General features: G+C 37.8%; 1 long non-coding RNA gene across 2 annotated transcripts in view; it reads left to right on the forward strand.

Moving 5' to 3' along the window:
* LOC103101945 (uncharacterized) overlaps nt 1-22509 on the forward strand; it is a 73730-nt gene that overhangs the window by 21542 nt on the left and 29679 nt on the right. Inside the window, exon 4 of one of the 2 annotated variants that reach the window (XR_008915635.1) lies at nt 11575-12723. The exons of the other annotated variant lie outside the window; for it this stretch is intronic. This is a non-coding gene — a long non-coding RNA (uncharacterized LOC103101945). Of the gene's footprint in view, nt 1-11574; nt 12724-22509 lie in introns of those variants that run through there. 2 annotated transcript variants of the gene reach the window in all.

Raw genomic sequence — 22509 nt, forward strand, 5'->3', positions numbered from 1 at the left:
AAACAGGCAAAAAGACAATCCTTGCTCTCAAGGAGCTTTCAATTTAATGGGGCAGAGAAAAAGAAAATGAATTAAACAGGCTATCTACAAGAAAAATAAATGATTAAAAGAGGGAAGATACTAAAACTAAGAAGTGTTGAGAAAGGCTCCTGTAGAAGAATTTTAGGGAGGCAGCTGGGTGGCTCAGTGGATTGAGAACCAGGCCTTGAGATGGGAGGTCTTAGGCTTAAATTTCGTCTCAGACACTTCCTAGCTGTGTGACCCTGGGCAAGTTACTTAACCCCCATTGCCTAGTCCCAAGGAATAAGGTAAAGGTTTAAAAAAGAAAGAAAGAAAAAGAAGGAATTCCATTTGAGAATGGCAGAAATCCATGGAAGTTAGGAGGTGGAAATGAGGAGGAAAAATATTCTTATTATGGGGCACATTTCAGGCAGGAGGTGATGAGTGCCTGAGAATGGTGGCTGTGTATGAGTAGAGAAAGGGACTTAAGTGACATGCTGTGAAAATACAAATTACAACAAATGATATGAGGAATGCCCAGGATACTAAAGTTGCAAATCCTGAAAGGATGATGATACCCTCTACAGTAATAGCATAGTTTGGAAGAAAGCAAAGGTTTTCTTTCTTTCTTTTTTTAAATAAAGGAATATTGAGCTTGAGATACCTCCAGGACAATTCAAAATGTCAAATAGTTTGGGGGTAGATGGGAGGAGGAAGGGAAGAAGCATTTATATAGCACCTGCTACATGCCAAGGACTGTTGCCAAATGCTTTTAAACAAATATCTCATTTGATTCTCAGACCAATTCTTGTTTTGTTGTTTGTTTGAAAAATTTTATTTAATTAATTTAGAATATTTTCCCATGGTTACATGATTCATGTTCTTTCCCTCCCCTCCTCCCACCCCACCTCCCATAGCCAACACACAATTCCATTGGATTTTACATGTGTCATTGATCAAGACCTATTTCCATATTATTGATATTTGCACTAGAGTGATCATTTATAAACTATATCCCCAATCATATCCCCATCGAATAATCTCAGACCAATTCTAAGAGGTAGGTGTTCATTAGATACATTATAATATAATGTGTATATTAATATAATAATATATGCATATTAGATGTTGCCATTTTATAATTTAGGAAACTGAAGCCAACAGTAACTTTGCTTGAGATAAGTGACATAGTCAGGGTCACATAGCTAGTAAGTGTTTGTTTGATTTGAACTCAGGTCTTCCTGACTCCAGGCCCAGCACTCTATCCACCCCACTACAAGCTGCTTCCACCTGTGAGATGCACGGGTTTGGAGCTCAGGAGAGACCCTTGGTTCTCTATATAGATCTAGGAGTCCTCTGTATAGTAATGGTCGCTGTGCTGAACCGAGGAGAACAGCGAGAGAGATAAAACTGAAAGAAAAGAGAAAGGGGCCATGGATACTAGCTTCATTATAAATGATATATTTTATATTATAGAAGTCATACTGTAAATTAGTATAGCATCATAAAGTTAGCCTCCAGTGGACTCTCATCACTGTCCAGCCCATTTGTCATTCAACTCAAAAGTACTCTCTTTCTCCTCAAGACCACATCTCAGCAGATCACTCTGCTTACTGTTTTATTGAGGATAGGATTCTCTCACATCCCAATTGTCTAGAATGGGAGTCTCTTGATATCTTCCCTCCCATTATCTCATTTGTTCCAGTGACTGAGAAAGGAGGAAGCCCCATTGCTATGGTTCACTCTCCAATGTGTGTCTTCGATGCTAAGAATGTGAGCCCCTTGACCAAGGGCAGGAACTCTTTTTGATTTTTTTTCTGTCTCTGTTGCTTAGCAGAATGTTTGATATATAATAAATTCTAAATAATGAAAAAGCTTTATTTTCTACTAGCTTCTTCCCAATTGCCCCATGAACCTTCTTAGGATCTTCCATAACCTAAAAATAAAACAAAAAATTCTAAAACATTACCAAAATCTAGGCATTTCCTTAATTATCCTCCATCTTCTGCTGGAGTGCTAGGATGGGTTGTCCACACTCACTGCCTTCACTTTCTCACTATATATTCAGTGCTTATTTTCCCCTTAAACTCACTCTTCATCAGATGTTTCCATCAAGTTTCTATCAAGGACACCATAATTATTCTAGTCATGTTGGTTCTCAAACTTGGAACCGTTCTCAACTTTCTTTTGTACTGCATACATTTAGTTAGTTGCTAAATCCATTTTGTCTACCTCAATGATGTCTTTCCCAGAAGTCCTATTCTTTATACTCACTCTTCTTACTAGCATCATTCAGGCTCTCAATACCCCTGGCTAGGTCTTGTAACTCTCTCATTGTAACTCTCATTACCCCTTGCCCTACTCTTGTAACAGGTCTCCGCCTTTTCTAATACTTTCTCTACTCAGTAGCCAAAATGGCGTACCCAAAGTACAAATCTGACCATTCCACTCTTGCTCAAGAAGTTTCAGTGACTCTTTAGGTCTGCTAGTATATATCTCAGACTCTTCTGTTGGGCATGTAAGCACTATCACAATCTGGCTACAGCCAGTCTTTCCACATTGATTTCATATATTTCCCCTAAATTACTTAAGTCTAGCCAAATTGGACCTCTTGCTACCACCTGTCTATGACATTTCACCTCCTGCTTCTGTATCTCTGTGCTTGTAATGTTCTTCTTTCTCCCTTCTATCTCTGGTTTCCATTAAGGCCCAGCCCACGTGTTAGCTTATACAAAAAACCTTTTCTGATTCCATTTCCATTTCTCAACATGTGTACACACACACACACACACACACACTTTTCCATTGGTTATTTTATTTTTTAACTTTTTATGAGGTGTCACTGGTGTAGGCACCACAATGTGGAGAAACTCCTACCATGAAAACTGGCATCTTTCTTGTGATTTATCATCTCGGAGAGTTGACTGGGTTATTGAGAGGACAATTAATTATACAATTAGTGTGTGTGTGTGTGTATATATATGCCAGAGTCTTTCTGACTTTGAGTTCAACTCTTTATCTACTATGATAGCCTGTCTCATTTTATATTCGTAGTATTTACATATCTTTATGGGGTATATGAGGGATTAGGACCCTCTGTTGTGAGCACTGGTCCTCCTCAGGGCTGCTCATCCACTTTTGGTGTCTGCTTATCCCTTAACTTTCACCTGTGACTCTAAGAACCTGAAGTATGAACAGCAGCCACATCCCAGGAAACCTTTTCAGCAGATGGGCTAAACCAGATGGAGGGTAACCAGGAGGCTTCCAACTTGTCAGTAGTTGAGAGGGGTGTCTACCCCAGGCCCTTGAAGATTTCCTCTGGTGGAAGGGGTTGATCTGGAACAATTTATTTCAATGGCCATGATAGCAGCTGAAGCCTTGGTCAGACATGGACGATGCCAAGTCATCCACTGGCCTACCTGGCTTTTGTCTTGCCACTAGACTTAAAAAATATATATTTAATTAATTTAGAATATTTTTTCCATGGTTACATGATTCATGTTCTTTCTCTCCTTTCCTCCCTCCCCCCTCCTGTAGCCCATGAGCAATTCCATTGGGTTTTACATGTGTCATTGATCAAGACCTATTTCAATATTATTATTTGCCCTAAGGTGATCATTTAGAGTCTAAATCCCCAATCATATCCCCATTGATCCATGTGATCAAGCAATTGTTTTTCTTCTGTGTTTCTACTCCCTACAGTTCTTCCTTTGAATGTGGATGGTGTTTTTTCTCATAAGTCCCTCAGAATTGTACTGGATCATTGCATTGCAGCTAGTAGAGAAGTCCATTACAATCAATTGTACCACAATGTATCAGTCTCTGTGTACAATGTTCTCCTGGTTCTGCTCCTTTCACTCTGCATCAATTCCTGGAGGTCTTTCCAGTTCACATGGGATTCCTCCAGTTCATCATTCCTTTTAGCACAATAGTATTCCATCACCAACATAGACCACAATTTGTTCAGCCATTTCCCAATTGAAGGGCATCCCCTCATTTTCCAATATTTTGCCACCACAAAGAGTGCCACTATGGATATTTTTGTACAAGTCTTTTTCCTTATGATCTCTCTGGGATACAAACCCAGCAGTGGTAGGGCTAGATGAAAGGGCAGACAGTCATTTAAAGCTCTTTGGGCATAATTCCAAATTGCCTTCCAGAAAGGTTTGCCACTAGACTTTTGATGCTTCTGGAAAAGACAATGAGTCTGATGATTCTGCCCAATTCTGCTTCATTTAAATCCAATTTACCCAGGATTCAAGACATCAATCCAAGTGTCATTGGTTCTCTTTGAAAATGGAGAAATGAATGATTGTACGAATAGTGTTTACCCAAATCCTGATATAATGTAAACTCCCTGAAGGCAATAATTATTTGGTTTTTCTTATTCTATCCTCTTTCTACCATAATGCCATGCACATTATTAATTAACAATTATTTGTTAAGTTGAATTGATTTGAAAGAATATTTAGAACTTTTTATGATTTGATAATTTTTTCTATTTAATGAATAACTAATGTTATAAAAGCACTGGATTTTATAAAGAAAGAAAATGCAAACATATTTGGAAGTGTTTATTTTTTAGTCTATTGTTTTAAGTGAATATGATCATAAGGAATTCTAGGTTGTTTTGATCAAACACTTTATTTTTGAAAACAGTTTATTACATAAGTCTATGCCTATGAAAAGTTCACTATGTCATTTGTAAAATGAATGAGTTGTAGGGGCAGCTGTGTGGCTCAGTGGATTGAGAGCCAAGCCTAGAGATGGGAGCTCTTGGATCTGACCTCAGATACTTCATAGCTGTGTGACCCTGGGCAAGTCACTTAAACCCCATTGACTAGTCTTTACCAGGCTTCTGCCCTGCAACCAATACACAGTCTTGATTCTAAGATGGAAAGTAAGAGTTAAAAAAAAAATTAATGAGTTGACTAAGAGTGTCTCTGATGTCTTTTCCTGTTCTAGCATTCCAGATTATTCACGTTAATACCCTAGGTTATAAAATTCTACCTGTAATTTTTCTGTTTTATACTTTAACATTTTAGTTCACAAACAACCAAACATTTCATCTCAGAGATGAGAAAACTGAGTCTCAGAGGCATTAAGCAGTTTGTCAAGGTCACAAAATTGATTGATGATGGAACCAGAAAGAGAACCTCAACATCATTTTGCATTTTTTTCCTTAGGTGAGGGAAGTGCTCTTTCTAGTCTACTTTGGAAATATGTTCAGCAATTAAAATTATCAATCTTCTCAAAGGATCATAGATCAGTTTCAAAGCTATAAGTGAGCTCAGAAGTCTCTTGGTCCATACTCCTAATTTTACTGCTGAGAACAATGAAGACCAGAGGTTATAAGTATCTTGTTCAAGACCACACAGGTAGTCGGTACCAAAAGGGGAATTCCAGGTCTCCGGACTCCACAACTGATACTGAGAGTGTGACAAACATGGATGATGTAAACCAATTTTACTATTCTATAAGTAAAATTTCAACTTTTCATTTCCTTTTCTTTCCCTGTCCCTCTTTACCTCTTTTTTACCATAGATTAAAAAATAAAGCAAAACAACCAGGACCTTTGATTTCATTGTTTGACAAGTCTTGGTGAGAAAATGCTAGCAGTGTAAATTGACATGGATTAGAATTGCCTGGGACATTGAGAGGTTAATTTACTTGCTCAGGTACACTCTGTGCATTAGATGCTAAATTTGAACCCATGTCTCCCTGATTCTAAGGCCAGAATTTATCCATTACTGCCTTTCTTCATTTTCTAGGATTCCCTAGTTCTTCTTCTAAAGTATTGAATATAAAATGAGGCATTTCTTCATTTTGTTTTTTAAAAAACTGACACTGATTATCTTAGAGTAGGTGATGGATTTGGTTTAATACCAGAACAACTTATTGCTTTTAAATACCATATTTTTGGAATTATGTGTGAAGTCTTGCAGATGAAAATATGATTAATCTTAGTGTTCCCAAACTTCAGTTTTGTATTATGCTCCATATCTTAGATATGATAAAAATGAATGAATTCTTCATTCTTTATGCTGTTGGAGTTTTAGCAGAGGAAATTCCTTTATTTTTTTCTATCACAATTTACTCTAATTTTAATATTCCCCAGATAATAGTGAAATTTATTCTGTACAATTCAGACTTAGATAAAAGCATCAGGGTGTTTGGAACATAAACCTTATTCCATCTTTTGTGGAGCTGCCCAATTTAGTAAAAGCAATTCAACAGCTCATCTTAAATGTAGTATGACTTAGAACACTCAAATCTGCCTAGAATGTGAAAAAAGGGAATAATTTATATTTAATTGGTCTAAACCTACCTTTCCTAGGTCAATAAGAAGAGGAAAATCAGCAGCATTAATCAAGATAAAATTATCAGCTGATTAATCAGTGTTCTAATTACTGCACAGTTCTTTCCCTTTTCAGTTTTAATTACTAAACTTCATTGTCTTTTCCATATGGCCATCCTGCATTCACAGTACACTTTTTCTCCTGGTGAGATCATTAATATAAAAAATGTCCATTTCAGGCATTACTGAAGATGTAAGAAATTGCTAGTGCCTCCTTAGAAATTACCAACGAAGTTGCAAATCAGCCATAGGTTATTCAGGAAAAGGATAATAAATCTATGAACACTTAAGAAAATAGTGATAGTGGAAATGTAATTATGATTTTCAAACCAACCTTTGTCCCAAAGTGAGCCTTGCTAGTCATATTTTATCGTGTCTACGTTGCAGTTGGATCTGAAACCAATTGCAATTTAATTTAAATTGGGAAAATACATTGGGGACTTCTTTAATTCATTGTTTTGGTGCAGGCCTCAAGAATATTCCTTCTGCAGACTTCTTTCTTTGAGAGGTATTGACTCCAGGGTCTGGCTGCCATTAAGTGACTCACTGCAACATTTCTGAGTACCGGGTCTCTTTTGGTCTCACTGGGTTATCACCCTAGCATATTCCACTACAGAATGGGGCTTCTGTGGAAATTGCTACATGATACCAGGAATGAGAAGCCACAGACTCATTGCCCTCCTGTGTAGCACCTGATTCCTAAAAGTTTCTCTTTAACAATGAGAATTCTTTGAAAAATGATCGTCATTCCAGATGAACATATTTTCCTGTAGAAGGTCTTTCTTGGAAATCCTTGGCTGTTTTGCAAATGAGAATGTACGGAAAGATAAAGGATTACAGGCAGACCTCTCTTGCCTAGTTTGTGTGATAGACCAGTTGGCAAAGCACCGTCCCTCTCTTCAAAGGAAACCACTAAGGTATTTTCAGTAGCCTAAAATGCCTCCCCGTTTGAAGTATTTAGGATCGTATACGCTTATTTTCTCCTAGTCCTTCAGAATGTTTCATTAGCTGAGAAAGGCACGGTTTCTTTTGCAGGTATACAAGGAAGTCCATTTCTACTTTCCAAAAGGACACACAGGTAACAAATGCCAGTTCGTAATAGTAAGAGCTTCCCAGGTATTACAGACCTCTACCTCAAAGTGAGTTAAGAGGTTGGATACAGTGAAACTAACATGTTGTTATTTAATTTTAATTGGTGAATTTACCCGCAGGTACTCAAGCTGATGTTTACTAGCTGCTCTGTGAGGCACAGACTACATAAACACATGGGCTTTTCTGTGAAGTGAAAATATCTTCTCATCAGTTTTTTTTTTTTTTTGCAAGAGACACTGAATTATCTCCTGTATGCATTATGTGGGCTTGGAATTGGAAAACCATTGGGTTCTGCCACCACTTATCACTAAATGACTAGGGCACTCAATAATTCCATTTCCGTGATCCTAATGCATGAATGGGAATACTGATGTAGCAGGGAGCAAATTGTATTTTTCAGCTGCTTAATTCCATTCTAAATACTTTTTCAAATATGTGGCTTTTACAGGCCACCTCTCCTGTTAAATATGATGTTTTTATTTTAGCCTTTAGTTTGGATGTTATAACTTCTAATATTTCAAGCCAAGGCTTTCAATTCATTTGTAATTGCTCCTTTCAGGAAAAATATGTTTAGAAATTGAACTGAGTTACTCCTAGTGGAAAACTCCACTATTTTGATTCTTAGGGATTTAACACATCAAAGAAAACCATTCTCCAATGAACTACAAGGCCTATTTAGACAAAGAGCTCATTGTTGCCTTCATACTATGAGTGGCAAGTGGATAAATTTCAGATATATTTTATCTCCACGATAATAAAACACTACCTGAAGGAGAAAAGCTAGCAGCCTCTTGCCAGGTAGTTAAGATTTAATGCAAACATGTTTCATAAGGGGTAGAAATTATTTTTGGTGGGGGACACTTATGTATATCCTTGTGTCACTGGAGTTTCTGGCAGGCTGAAAACAGCTCATCCTCATCATCAACAACCAATCTTGATTAAGTGGCTTCTGTGTGAATTAGGGATACAAAGTATTGGCACACTGGCATGTGGGTGGGTTTAAAGGCTAAATGGGAGAGATATAGGGGTGGGTGAACCTGTTTCTTATCGAGAAAATAATTCCACAAACACGATCCTGGGCCATTTGTCTAAGTCACATATTGTAATGAGATAGGACACCATTCCATTCTGATGCTGACTCAGTGCTGTATAGTGTGAACGAAACCCTTGGAGCACTATGGTATTCTCGACTTCTTCAATCTTTTTTTTTTTAAATCAATCTTTAGCCCTCATGAAAAAGGCTCAAGGGATAGCTGATGTAGCTGATTTGTGCTTGTGTGTATGTACATGTATATACATATTTACATATGTATGTACTTATTCAGAGGTCATTTATTCAGTGACTTCAACCCTATGGAACATAGATAAAACCCTAGAAATAAGCCTCAAAGACTTTTTTTGAGCACTCAAAAGAAATGTAATGGATATAACATCTAAATTTTATGTACTTTCCTTATGACAGCCCAAAGCCCCTCAAACTTTGCAAATTTACTCTTATTTTAAATAGTTGTAACAAATGTGAAACAACAATTTCTGCCCATAGCAACATTAGAAGAAAGTTATAGTAGAGAAAGTTATACTAGAGAATGTAAGAGATGGATGAAAGGTAGAAGGATTAAATGGAGAAGGAAAACAGACAAGAAGTAGATGACAATTAAAAAAGGGAAGTATCTGAAAAATTAGGGAATAGTATATAAATTTCAAAAACCATAGCATATTGGAGCTATTCAGTATGTGTACAAAAAAGTTTTATGCATCTCAGTAGCCCCTGAGGATATAACCATACAACACTATATAGTAACTGGTATACATAATGATGATGATTATGTTGAATCAAGAAAGGGTAAATCATGTTTGGTATATTCTGTTTAATTGGAAAGGAAAAATTCATGGCAGCATAGGAGGATTGCCATTCCAAAGAGTTAAAAGTAAAATTTTAAATTGTGCTTAAAGTGATGAGCTTAATTTAGAAACTGTACGTTTATGAAACAGTAGAATGCATACCTGCATATAAACCTTTCTTGTCCCCCATTGACTCTACTGTTCACCAGTGGAGTTATTCTTGTCAGTTAAGATAGTATCTCAGGAGATTCAGCATCATATAATGAGTACTATTACATAAAGGGGAAAAAGAGGGTCTGGACTAATTTTTTTCTTTCCTTTAAAAAAATGCCTTTTGTCTTAATATTGCTTAAAATTCTCTGGAGATGGCATCTTAATTTTATGATTATTGATAAAAAACAAAAAGCAGGCTAGAAGAAGAAAGAGGGGAGCACAAGGCAGGTGTGGGCAGCTAGCTCTTTTAGCAGACTCTTCCATAATCTGGCCATTGAGCTGGCCAGAGTCAGACCATGAGCCCTCTTCTAGTCTGTGGTACCAAGGGAAGAGTTCAATTCCTCTGCCAGTTTATGCTCTTCGGGAAATCCCTTTCCTGATACTCTTTGATCAACAGACTTAGACAGCAGTTTGGACATGAGACAGATCATCCAGATGCCAAGAGTAACCACAGGGCTTTTAGAATGGTTGCACAATACATCTACCAGTCTCCTTGCATGATAGACAACAGGAGGGAGGATTCCACCCATGGCCTCAGAGAGATACAATCCAGAGGTTCAGCCCAGGATTTTGTTGATTTAAAATCAAAAGGTTGTTTTGGGGGTCCAAAAGGGGTACATATTAAATAATCACTTTCCACAGTATCATTTCTAAGACAGATGTGTGGGAAGGGCTAGGCAATCAGAGGTTAAGTGACTTATCCAGGCTCACACTGGCAAGAAGTAGCTGAGTCCAGATTTGAACACAGGTATCAGAGATACCAGATGCCTTTTACATGTGCCTTTAAGGTTTACACTTTGAAGACTTCCATTGATTCTTAGAATACATTGTGAGTGGCAGAGGCAGAGGTCAAACCCAAGGCGTTCTGACTCATGTCTTTTCTACCACGCTTCGCAAGGTCATATAAATTATAAGGTGCCATTTCAAGGTCAGGCATTATTGTAAGCTGGGCTGATGGAGAAAAACTCCCATTGAGTGTGGAGGTAGGATAGCAGTGTGGGATTCCTAACCCTGTTGGATCATTGCCTTTCTGAATCCCAGTTCCCTTCTCTGTAAAATAGAGCTAAGGAGAGGTGCTACACAAGGCTGTAGTGAGAAAAGAGATTTCTGAGACTAGAGAAATGGGAGTTTGCACGTATTCACAGATATCTATAAGATGAATTAGTTATCTGTTAAGTTGGAACACAAAAACCATGAATCTAAAAGGGTGGAACAGACAAAAAATAAATGTTTTTTTATCAGGGTGGGTGGTCATTTATTTGCTTTTTGTCTTTTTATGTGTAGCCCCAGCCCAGTGCCTGACCCAGAGGGGGCAATTAATGAATGCTTGTTGATTGAATTAGTGGAGAGAGTCTGATTAGGATGCTGTTCTGTGAGTGGGGAATAGCTGGAAACTACTACTGTAGATAGTAGAATGGCGGGGAAGGTCTTTTCAAATCAAATGCAAAACTGGCCTAATTTATATATTTTTTGTGGAACCAATTCTCTGTCCTATTCACCTTAATTAAAACCAACAAATAGCTTAGGCATTGGCAGAATTCTGACTTCTTTAATCATAGAGATGGAAGAACAATGGACCTTTCTGCCCTTTTGGTTTAGTTAAGTTTTCCCATATATGGGATTATATTTCCCTATTCTTTCTATAATTTTTTGGCAAAGGAAGCCAAAATTCTGGTTGCCTAGGTTTGATTCCCTCAGTTTTCTGGTTTTCCCATTGTAGTTTGGATCCAATATGGTGTCAAGAGAAATTTTAGAGAGGATGGAGAGGGAGCAAAGAGATTATTGTTTCTTCCACCTGTCCCCCTCCCAAATGAGCCCATAAGAGCACCATCAACTAATAAGTCCCTCTATTGAATTCCTTAGAATGAGTCATCCACTATCTCTTACATTCTTCTCTTCCTCTACAAGGGTAAAAATCTCTTCACTGAGATTTCATTTATTATCACAGGTTCTCAAAATAAATCAAATATCACAGAAAAAAAAACACCTCAGGAAAAAAAAATCTAAAAGGAACATCTAAAAAACACCTAAAAAGACTTTCTACTCCAACCTTTTTCTCTGTTTGACAGGTAGGGAAATTGAGGCCCAGGAAGGTGGAATGACTGACTTACCAAGAATTGCACTGAGAGCAGACAGGAGAGGTAGAATTTGAACCTAGATCCTCTAATACCAGACCAAGTACCTTTCCATTGTACCAAGTTATTAACTGAATGACAGCAAGAAAACAAGAGGAAATGATAAGATTTGGGAAGAAATCATGGTTTTATTTCATTCCTAGGCTGAATTTGCACCATTTTGTTTTATTCTGTAAAAATGTCTGCCTTTGACCTCTTCTGAAATGCACATATGATCCTATTTACACATGGAAATCCTCTGGCTTACACCCAGGCAAGCAGGCATGACAAAGAGTAATAATATTTTTATATTAACATGTTATGAAAGCTTAATTTCATATTGGTAGTACTGTTGTTGCTTTTTGCTTTCAAAATATATTAGCTAAGATATTATTATCTTGATTATCATTATACTTGAATGTGGATTACTCTTTAATTATAGTCTTTAACCAAACTATCAAGGGCACTTCTTGACCAATCAGTTTGCTTGCCCTTGATACCAATGATCCTTCCATTTGCCTGGAAAAGAAGGTGGTGAAAACAACAGCATCTGCTACCTTCACTTTATAAATAAAATATTGTGAGTAATTGTTTTAATAATGTGGAGGAATTTACATATCTTTTATTTTAGAAATTTCAAGGAAGTCCCTTCATTTCAGTAGTACAAGTAGCAAAATCAATTCTGTGTTGCTTCATGATCTGAGATTTGCTCATTCTGGCTCAATCCTGAAGTTTTCTTTTGTAAATGTGCCAGTTATATGCTTTTTGCATAATGGCCAAGCTTTTCATAACAATAATAGCCCACACGTGTATAGTACATTCCATTTTGCAACAGGCATTTCTTGCCACGACTTTATGGAAAAAGTAGCAGTATCCCACTTCACATATAAGGAAACTGAGCCTGACAGAAGTAAGGTGACTGGTCCATCATCACACAGATGCTGTGGTATGAAAACCGATATTCCAATCTAGCATTTTTTACTCTAAGACTGATGCTTTTGCAACTATATCATGTGATCTTTGTGCACAGTAGTACTCATATACTTTATCCTCTTTCTTTTTTATTCATGTAAATAAAATATTGACCAATGGTGAAAACTTGAACTGTATTGCTTATTTCTCCTCTTTCACATTTATAGGAACATTTTGATCTTTATTATGTGGTTTTTAGTTTCTGTCCTTTTTGAACCCTATACCCCAGAACTGACCTCATTGAGAACAATAGGTTATTGAACGTCAGTGTCTTCTTATCAAAGCCAGGGAGTTTATTTAAACTAGTTTCAGAGTCTCTTGCAAATAATTTTTAACCTTGAAAAAAAGTAGCAGTGACCAATACCATTTTTCCATTTACCAGAAAAGTAAGCATAGCTTTCTTCTGCTCATGGTAGTTCACTAGGCATTTGTCTCATTGATCTATGCATATACACATTTTTCAATTTTGGTTCTATTTGGTTTAATATCACTAATGTCTTTCCCCTATTCAACAAACTCCAGTGGCTCCCTGTTGTCTTCAGAATCCAATATAAAGTCTTTTGTTTGATTTTTAAAGTCCAACAAACCAACCCCTCTTCTCTTTCCAGTCTTACTTTGCCCTTCTCCTATCTATTTCAGTATGGCTGTGGAAACCCTGACTCATTCTTCCACAAGACAACTCATCTTCTGACTCTATGCATTGTCATTGGCTGACCCCCATGCTTAGTTAGGAGTCCCTCCTTCCTCACCTGGCTTCCATGGCTTTCTTCAAATCTCAGCTAAAATGCCACCTACTGCAGGAAGCCTCTCAAGTTTAAATTTGGGTTTAACTTAAGGGGAAACTTTGTGCCTTCCAAATTGTCCTGCACAAATACTGTTTTTACATAGCTGTTTGCATCTCCTTTATTAGACTGTGAGCTTTTTGAAGGAAGGGACTGTTTCTGCTTTTTGTTGGTATCATCTAGTATTTAGAACAGTACCTGACACATAGTAGGCAGTTAATAAATGCTTACAGAGTCAACTAATGATTTTGCTAGCACTGTTTTAATGCATTATTTTAATGCAATGATTATAATCTTTGCATTTTTAAGGTTTCAGAAGTTGTTTTTTTCTTTTTTCTGATTTTCTGATCTCACAATTTCTCTTTTTGACATCTAGAAGTAATTCAAGCACATGGGAAGTAAAAGTAAAGGTGTATGACAGTCAGGAGGACAGAAATGTCTATCTTAAATGATTATTTAGATTTGGTTTAAATAAAGCGTTCTATCTAGAGTAAAAATGTTGCTCTTGCCTTTCTTGGGCCCACAGCAATTGCAATTGTTCACTACCTGTAGTGGAATGAACTGCAGGTTTGTGACCCTCTTTCATTATTTAAACATCTAGGAAAAGGATGAATGTCTCATACAAATGACCCCATAAGTGTTGGATTGGTATTTTATTAAAGAGGGGACAACTCAAAATAATCTAAAAAGAAGGGGAAGCCTGCCCCTTGCAGCTCTTTGCAGGTGGTAAAAAATTAATTCGGCTGACATAAAACTAGAGAAAAATATGACAGAAATTTGAGAACGTAAAAAATAAGGCATTATTTTCAATAATTTCCAATTTTCATATTGAAGAAAACCAAAAGTTGTATTACATTAAAATTGCCAAGACTCACTTTCTTAGTAAGTTCTTTGGGGTCAGTCGTGGATACCAGAAACCCTGAGATGTTATAGGCTAGACTACACAGAAGGGAATAGAGCATCTTTCATTAGTCTTTTCTATAGATTCAGCTAACTTAAAACAACACACATTTAAGTTATTGTTAAGCAGAAGGCAAGGATTTTAATCATACCTAGAAATCTGTGTGCTTTCATATTTTACAAGTGACTTTTATATCCTGATCACATCTGAACTTTTTAATACGCTCAAGCTTTAGAAAGGGCATCAGTATCAATGGATGACTTTTCCTATGAAGAACCCTATCAAATAGTTGATGGGACTTTAACAAGAAATGCAAACCAACCAACCAACCCAACAACCATAAATACAGTGCTGGAAGTAGTACAGTTGGGTACAGGCAAAGAAAGACAATCTAGGTAAGCTTCTTCTTTTAGAAAAGACAAGTATCTCAGCCCTCAGTTCTTGCTGCATAAATCTGACCTGCCTACAAATTGTGGCTCATGAAGCCATGAGGAAACAAAGAGGGATAGCTCAGTAACACAGATGGTTTTAAGAGCAGACTGTAAATTACTTGCGTTTTTATAGCTTTCTAATATTCAGCCTTCAGTAGCCATTTCCAGTATCTGAATTTGTCCATCTCAGGCATTTCTTTGACTTGTTATCTTGCTTAGATTAGCTTTATGTAGAGTAAGAACAAGCAGATACTCATGCACAATGTTTGTAAACTGACACTAGACTCTGCTGGTCCAAAAGTATTTCCCCTGACATTCTACCAAAGTCTTTGAAATTCATTTCCAACAAATCCTTCTTATGGACTCCAGTTAAATTTTTTTCTTTTTACAAATACATTTTTGAGATTGAAAAGTGAGAGAGCATCACCTAAGCATCAAGACACCCTTGCCTCAATAACATATAGAAATCTTGACTGAGGAATGGGATATTGGGTTGTTAGAATTGATGGGGGGAGAGAAGGAAATCAGGTTCTGAGAAGGATTTTGAAAGTATTGTGGAAGAGACCAGAAAGAGAGTTGATATTTTCCATCTTCTTGTACCATGTTTCTCTTTTCCATCTACCTGAAATGATTTTACTCTTCCGATCAAGCAGCAGATCATAGTTTCATTAGAAAAAGCTGTGAAGTGCCCTCAATTCTTACTAAGTGCGTCTTGGAAGATGCCTTCCCTGGATCCTTCTGTATCCTGTTTTCCAGCACTGAATTTCTTCATAGCTGAATATAGACTTGATTTGTGTCTGATTTGAAAAGTTTCTCATATTTCCAATTTTCCTTTACTCTGACGAGTCAAATTGTTCTTGAGCCCTAGTCTGTTTTTTTTTTTTTAATGAGAAACAGACAAAAGGAGAGGGAAAAAAATTAAAATAATAGTAGGACCTTGGGGATCATCTCATCTCATCTCCCTCATTTTAGAGGGAAATTATTTGTCTAAGGTCATGGAATAACTTGGCGGGAAAGTCAAGACTAGAACCAAATTTGTTGACTAAAGATAGAACACTCTTTTTAGGGTTCCCAGGGACTAAGAAACATAATAATAATAGTAAATAGCTAGCATTTAATTAACACTTTAAAATGTTTGTAAAGATCTTTACAAATATAATCTCATTTAATCTTCAACAACTTTGTAAGGTAAGCACTGTTAACTCTTTCATAGAAGAGGAAATCAAGGCTCAGAGATTAAGTGACTTGCCTAGGACACACAACTAACGGTCTGAGGCAGCATGCAAAATTAGATCTTCCTGACTCCACATCCACTGTTCTAACCATTCTGCTACTTAGGTCCCTAATGAATAATCCTATGCAGAGAGTTCCCACCAATCTGCCAACCAATTTGTCCATGCATAATATATATACAAAGCATAAATATTGCTAACATAAATAAATCAAAATTATACATTGAAACACTTTCTAATTCAATTCTTAACAGTTCTCACCCAATTATAACTGTATTTATCTCTCAACAAGGGGATTAAGTCCAGCAAAGGTGTTTCATTTCCCCTGAGTCTTTTACTTCACAATCTCCAATGACTGAATCATTCATTCAGAGAACACAGGAGGATCACATTTGGCCTCCAGTGCTGAGGTAGCCCTGATGCTACATCCAGATTCCTTACTCCTTCCTCTCCCCTGTGCCCCCAAACATATACTAATTCTTTTATACTTGTTGTCCAATACTCAAAAGTTTCAGCTTTAGAGGTTAATCCTTGTTGTTTAAAAGGTATCAAAATGCAAATTTTCATGACAAGCTGACTTCAAGCTATCAGTCTTTTGTATCATATTGTGAAGGATAATCTATTAATAATTATAGTTTACATTTATACACTTTATAGTCACAAAATGCTTTTTAAACATGATCTCCTTTGAGTTTCACAATGGGGAGGTAGGTGACTAGTGTACATATTATTTCGCCCATTTAATCTTTATTCCTCTATTCCTTTCTATAGAAAAGTACTGTTCCTTCCTGCTCATTGACAGACCTAATAATGACAGAAAATTTGGTATAGCATCCCTTTGGTGAGAGAATTTTTTCATAACCTGTTTTAAAGGTCTCTGGTAGATCTAAACAATTCATCCCATGAAGAAATCCACATTGGTTATTTAGCTAACTGATTAGTAATTGAAGGCCAAGTTTGGAAAATGTACAAGTTTTCTATGAATATTCATAATAAATAATTAACTTGCCTCTCGATTTAGAGCCCAATAAACAGTTCACTTCAATTTGATTTTTTTTTTTTTTATATCTGAGTTAATTATATGCTGAGGTCTAGTTGCTGGGGTTTCTTTGGTAAGTGGCGATTGAGTAACTGCTGCTGGTGACAATAACCCTGTGTTTTTGTGGCTTTCACAGTGTTGCTGTGCAGCTGGAGGAAGGCACATAATCATGCCCTTCAGAGAAGTGTCTCCCACCCCCCAAACCTCCAACCCCCCCCAACCTTTTCCTCAAGTAGGTTCTGGGCTTAGGGAAGATTCCCTTTCCCTAGCCTCTGCTTCAAAAAGCTCCAGAAATAAGTGCCTCCTAATGAGAATGGGCCAGGTCAGAAGAGAAGCAAGCCTTCTCTGGCAGGTGCCTACCTACCCCTGGGTTTTTTAAAGGCTGGGAAATCACCAGTATAGATCATTCACCAAAAGAGCATCTGCTGAACTCTTTCTGTATACCTAGGCTTTGTCCAGGAAAGATGCCAGAGATTACAAACTCCTCCAGGGCCTCATTTCCTTCCAGGAGACAGGACTGAATCCCAGTGAAGAGATAAAGCCCTACAGGATAGTATAGAATCCAGTGTAGACTTTAATGCCATATACAGTTCCTACCCCCTCTAGTGCTGTCTCTGTCTGTCTCTGTCTCTGTCTGTGTCTGTCTATCTGGCTCTTTCTCTCTTTTTCCATCTCTCCATCTCTCCATGTTCGGGTTTATTGCCATGTTTGGAGAGGAGGAAGGTGTGAAAAGTTGTGGGCCCAGCCCAGGAAGGACACAGAACCTTCAGGCATTTGCTTTCAGCTGTATTTAAAGTCCCATCTTACAAACCAGCCATCAGCTTAGCCCCTCTTGCTAATGAAATCTGGACTGCAGAGTAACACTGCCATCTACTGCCAACCTTCCCTATGGTGGGCCTTTTTCCCTTTGCCCTCTCTTTTCAAGCTTCCTCTCTCTCCCTCACTCTCTCTCCCTCTTTTTGCTCTCTCTTGCTCTCTCTCTCTTCTGTTCTCTCTCACTCTCTCTCTTTTTAAAAAAAAGGTTTTTATCCCGTCAAGGAAAAAAAAAACTGGCTCTTGGAAAACAACCAACTCTGCTGGAACTCAGAGATAATAATCAGTTTCTCTGGGCTTGTGAAATTGGCTCATTAAGCGTGCTTTTTAACAGAAAATATTGGAAGCGATTAAGTCTGCTTTACTGAGTGGGCATGAAATGGCTAACCTTCGGCCACCCACAGCTCCTAGGTGCCTGGCGCCGTTTTATGCATGCCGCGTAATGTCTTTACTTGAAGTGCTGTTTATTCATCACCTGCTTATTTATCTCTTTGCATTTGGCAGGCACATCGATCAATGTTAAACTGTCACACAAGGTTATTTTTCTTTTACATAACAGTATAGGCCTAAGGTAGTGGCATATTAAAAGTAATAACTTTCTAACTTGTAGCTCAAGATGACAGCCCCATTTTTACCCGAATATATTATGGCAAGAAATTCTTAATCTCATTCTTCTCCCCTCTCCCCTTTCCCATCCCCACCCCCTCACCTCCCATCTCCCCCCTCCAGCGCTCCTGCCCTGCCAAGGTCAAGGGCTTCCTTCTGTCATCTGCTGGGGAACAAGAGCCATGTGCTTCCCTCCCTGGCTGTGTCCCATCTAGTCTCCCCCTCACCTCGGGTTATCTCGGGCCCGAAGGCGGAGCAGCCTACTGGGAACCCTAGGCTAGCAGCACACCTCAGCCGCTCTTTGTGAGGACAATCATTCTTCTACTGAGGGAACCTTTGGTTTGGCTTGGCCCAAGCGGAAGAAGCAGAGGGATAGGATCTAGCATTTTTCTGGTGGTTGATGCCAAGTCTGCTCTCACCCAAGTTACCTGCCTCCCTGATCCCTTACTTTAGAAAACCAGACCCAGAAAATAAACATCCTTCTTCTCTCCATAATCTGGGACTTTGGTTGGCTAAGAAAAAAGAGAAAAGAGGTAAAAAAGTCCAACACGGGAGCAACTGGTTCATTTTTTTTTCTCCCCTCCCTATTTCCGTATTCGCTTGCTTTCAAACACTCCCCAGCTTAGATAGACTTCCTGTCTTGGCCATGTGCCAGGCTAGCTTTCTCTGTACACACAGGTTTTCTTTTCTCCCCCCTCCCACCCCATCGCAGTCCAGCCTAAAAATGCCCACAGATAGAAGAATGTCAGATCTTTTTAGTGTTGAATTTCAAAGCGGTCCTTAGAATTCCTTCCCTCCCTTGATCTCTCCTTTTGGATTTCAGCTCGGACTAGCACACTGTTGCTAAATATAAGCCACAGACAGTGGCTTTCTAATAAAACGCTTTGATAATCTTGTGTACATGGGAATTAAGTGTCTCAGTGTAGTAGGCATTGTTGCTGCACAACTACTCCCAGTGACTGGAGGTGCAACACCCATCCTGGCAAGCCCACCTTGTTTGCAAAAACAGCTCTACTAGGAAGTGTGAAGGCAGAAGTGAAAACAGTTATGAAAATATGGCCCAACAGACTGGTGAAGTACCTGCTTTGGATGCAGACAGCATCTTGGTTTCCCAGCAGAGCTTGGCATTATGACTGGCCTATCTTTTGAATTTGTTAATTTGCGTATTCATCCTTGTGCTGAGGGAGACAGTTGAGTCCCTGATCTATGGTGATCTATTTTATCACATGAAGTGCAAACCCAGGGAAAACATGTCCATTTAAAAAAAAAAAAGCAGTCCCAGCCTGTCTATGTGCCTTCAATCAATATTTGCATTAAAGTGGTTTAAATGTATGTGGCTCTGAGACTGTCCATTCTTTCAAGTTGACCTCCTGTATTGATTAGGGTTAGTGATAGAAAGGAAAAGAACAAATCAGGCAAAGGGGGGAAAATAAGAGAAAAAAAAATAGGAGGAAAGTTGCTGTTAAGATTCCTATAAGTAATATATTTTGAGGCACAAGGGAATCCCAAAATCATACCGAAGAGAGGGATGCGTATTTTCTAGCACTCCCAGATTGTGTTTTTGCAACTCAAAAGTGACCACTAGACTAGAGACTTCATTTGGATCTAATGTGAAGGTCAGTTGTCTGTATCTGACCTATAGAGCCAAAGACAGTTGGATAACTAACTGGCTTTAAAAACTAATTTCACTTTTCGTTTGGGTGTCAGTATTGTTGCAGTGAGCAGTTGTTGGGATATGTAGCCTTTCTGGAAATCCATTTTAGCTTCCTCTTCATGACTCTTTGTTATACTAATGCAACGTTTATTAAGAGCACTCATCATGCTTGTCACTGCTCTGAATATTCAGAGCCATAGACCCTGCCCTCTAGGAAATTGCAGCCTGTTGTTTTTGCATCACCTATAGCAGCTAACAGTTTGGGGTACATATTGTCAGTACCAGGCCTGTGGGTAATGACTGGTCACAGAGAGAAGATGGGAAGTAATAGGAAGCCACTGGTCTGGAGCCAGATGGACAATCTGGAGTTGGGACAAACACATATGCTATTGGTCAGAACAAGACAGAGGGTCAAAACCAAACAGGGGCTTGAGAGCCAGGAAACTGAAAGCACAGGACAAGAAGAAGAGGCAGAAAGCACTTGGAGAACTTGAAACAAGGACCACTTTCTCAGAGAATTTTGATGTTTCCTGATGGGTGTCTGGGTGGTAGGAAGTGATTCATTTTAGGGAGCTAATCAAAAAGTTAACCTGACATTGCTGTGGGAGGGGAATGATATGCACAGGTCCTCATTTTTTATAGGTGCCCAATGCCTGCACCTCCAATCAAGATCTTTTTAGAAGCTGATTTTTGTCATCCAAGATATTAGCTATCTCTTACTAGTGTCATCTGAAAATTTGATGCACATGGCCTCTTTGCCCTGCTCCAAGTAATTGATAAAAATGTTAAAACTGCATAGGATCAAGAACAGATGCCTAAAGCATTATATTAGAGACCTCCCACCAAGCTGACAACCAATAATTACTACTCTTTTTTTTTCTGATCATTCAATGGGTTCTAAATCTATTTAATTCTCTTATCTACTCTACATTTCTCCATCCATTCCACAAAAATAATGAGATACTTTATCCAATGTTTTGCTAAAATTTAGGTAAACTTATCTCTAGCATTTTTCTGTCCAAAAAGGCATTGATAGATCTGTTATGAAACATCCTATATGGCCTTTTCTTGATGAAATCATACTTGATTAATCACTATTTATGTTTTTGGATGTTCATTGATTATCTCTTAAATGACTTATACTAGAATTTCCCCCAGAAATTGAAGCTGTGCTTGATGACTTTTAATTTTCATATTCAAAGGTATCTTTCTTTTCTTTTTTAATCTGGATCTTTTTTTGTCCTTTTCTAGTCCTTTGAAATATCCTTCATGATGGTTCTTCCATGATTTATGTCAATCCTTTTAGGGTCAGAGGATGCATTTCATATAGATCAGGTGGTTTGAATTCATCAAATGCTGCTAGAGTTCTTTTACTATTCCCTTATTTATAATGGGTATCAACTACCTGTCAGCCATTTTTGTTCTGTTATTTTCAATCCAAAGATCATTCTCCTTGCTAGAAAAGACAATGGCAAAAGTAAAAATAGGTCAACTCTGATTTCTTTCTGTTTTTCTCTTTTTTTCCCACCTCCTTTTGACCTACACTAAGCAGTGGTCTAGTTTTTGCTTATCCCTCCCCCTCCTACTATAGCTTAAAAACAACAAACCATTTTGTTCTTAGCTTCCTTTGCCTGACCCACTAATTTGGCACTCTACTATAATTTACATTACATTATGCTTTTTCAGGTTGTCCCATGTTCCTATATTCATTCTTCGTTATTGGTACTCATTTATATCTTTTATATATATCTTTTGAAAATTGAAAGTATATTCACATTGGTCTCTTTAAACAATTCACATTTTTTACCTCTTTGTTGGGATCATTTTCCTTTAAGTCTTCAGAATTTAATTCTTGAGAATTTTCCATTTCCTCTTGTACTGACTTTCCCTAAAAAATTTTGTTCATGAGGCCCTACCATCCTTCTGACTTTCTTGAAAAAACTCTCTTCCCACATATCTTGAAAAGCTCTCTTTCCAGTGTGTATGTTAGACTTACATACTAGTACTGTATTAGGTACTGGGAAAAGAAAGAGAAATTTCCTCATCTGTGTAACAAACTCTAGGAGAGAGTGGTCATTTCTATTTTAGATTCCCATCATTTCCACTCTGGAAAGGAAGAATCAGACTCAAAATTGAATTTCATTTTGGTTTCTCAACCTTTTGAAAGATGGAATTATCATTAAGTCTAGGCTATGATTAGCAGAAGGAAAAAAATTCTAGCAGATGTTTGGATAACAGAAAGCTTCTATCACAACTATATTTCAGGCTTTGTGATCTATATTATAATTTATTTTTTGGCCCAGGCTTATGATTGCATCACTATGGGTAGAATTTCCTTTGATGACATTTTCATCCACTGATGTGTAGCAGTAATTGTTCAGTAAATTATGACTTGGGAGAGTTAACCTGGAGCACTGAAAGATTATTATTAGGCCCAGGGTCACCTTGCTAGGATGTCTG

The sequence above is a fragment of the Monodelphis domestica genome, chromosome 1, assembly GCF_027887165.1.
Source record: "Monodelphis domestica isolate mMonDom1 chromosome 1, mMonDom1.pri, whole genome shotgun sequence".
Taxonomy (NCBI): domain Eukaryota; kingdom Metazoa; phylum Chordata; class Mammalia; order Didelphimorphia; family Didelphidae; genus Monodelphis; species Monodelphis domestica.